Source organism: Myotis davidii, unplaced genomic scaffold (assembly GCF_000327345.1).
Source record: "Myotis davidii unplaced genomic scaffold, ASM32734v1 scaffold904, whole genome shotgun sequence".
Classification (NCBI taxonomy): Eukaryota; Metazoa; Chordata; class Mammalia; order Chiroptera; family Vespertilionidae; genus Myotis; species Myotis davidii.
In genome coordinates this window covers 533,912-534,903 of record NW_006295888.1, presented here as the reverse complement: position 1 = coordinate 534,903, position 992 = coordinate 533,912, and positions in this window count along the sequence as shown.

The window sequence follows — 992 nt, the reverse complement described above, 5'->3', positions numbered from 1 at the left end:
CTCCCCTGCCCGCTATCAATGCAGCAATTATCAATGTTGCTCAGTTGCCTTTGCTTTTAGAAGCACGCACCCCCAGTTTTGAGGCCCCAAGAGGTGGACAAAAGGGTGTTCTCCCCCTTCTTAAGCTTCCTGACCCCTGCTTAACCAGAAACACAGCTCTCAGATGCTAACTCTTCGTCTCTGACACAGCCTCACCCAACTTCTCAAATGTCTCCTCCTTCCCAGTGCACAGTTTTATTGTTCTGTACCGGTGATGAGAGATATACTGTCAAGAGAGAATGTATTTTCATTTTGTGTCACATAAAACCCTGGCTCTGGTACCTAAATGTTAAACACATCTGCTAGGAGACCAAAGATTGACCCCCTTCTCTGTCGCTCCTTTATTTTGTGTGTGTGTGTTTTTCAAACCTGACAGTTACATTTTAAAACAAAAATAGACTCCATAGCAAATGTGATCTCATTTTGATTTTTGTCTTTTACCCATAAAGTAGCCGTTCACACAGACATACATACCTGCACATATGTGATGGTGCTTATTAAGCATATGTCTCTGTGGAAAGCGGGGGGTCATCCAGGCCTGTTCATTGTTAAGGAGACACACTGAGGAGCAAAAGGCCCTTTGGTTAGACGAGACCTCGCCTTCATGGTCTGATCTCCACGGCTTCGGCTGGTGAGCTGGCGCTTCTACCCTGGCACTGCCTTTGTATCATCTCCTACCCCCGCCCCCCAGCAAGGAGCGTCCCTAACAGATTTTTGTAGGGTGGCCTCCATGCAGTTGTAGAGGTGCCATTCCCACCCCATCAGAGACAAAGCCGGCTCGTGAATCACACCCTGGACCACTGAGGTCAACAGGGCATCCCCACCGCTCACTGAAGGCAGCCTCTGTGGGGAGTGGGCGTTCACTCTGAGGCCTGCTCCTTGTCCCGACACTGGGTCCTGTAGCACAAAGCAAAGAGGAGGCCCTGGCTATGCTTGTGTCTTCCCATATTTTA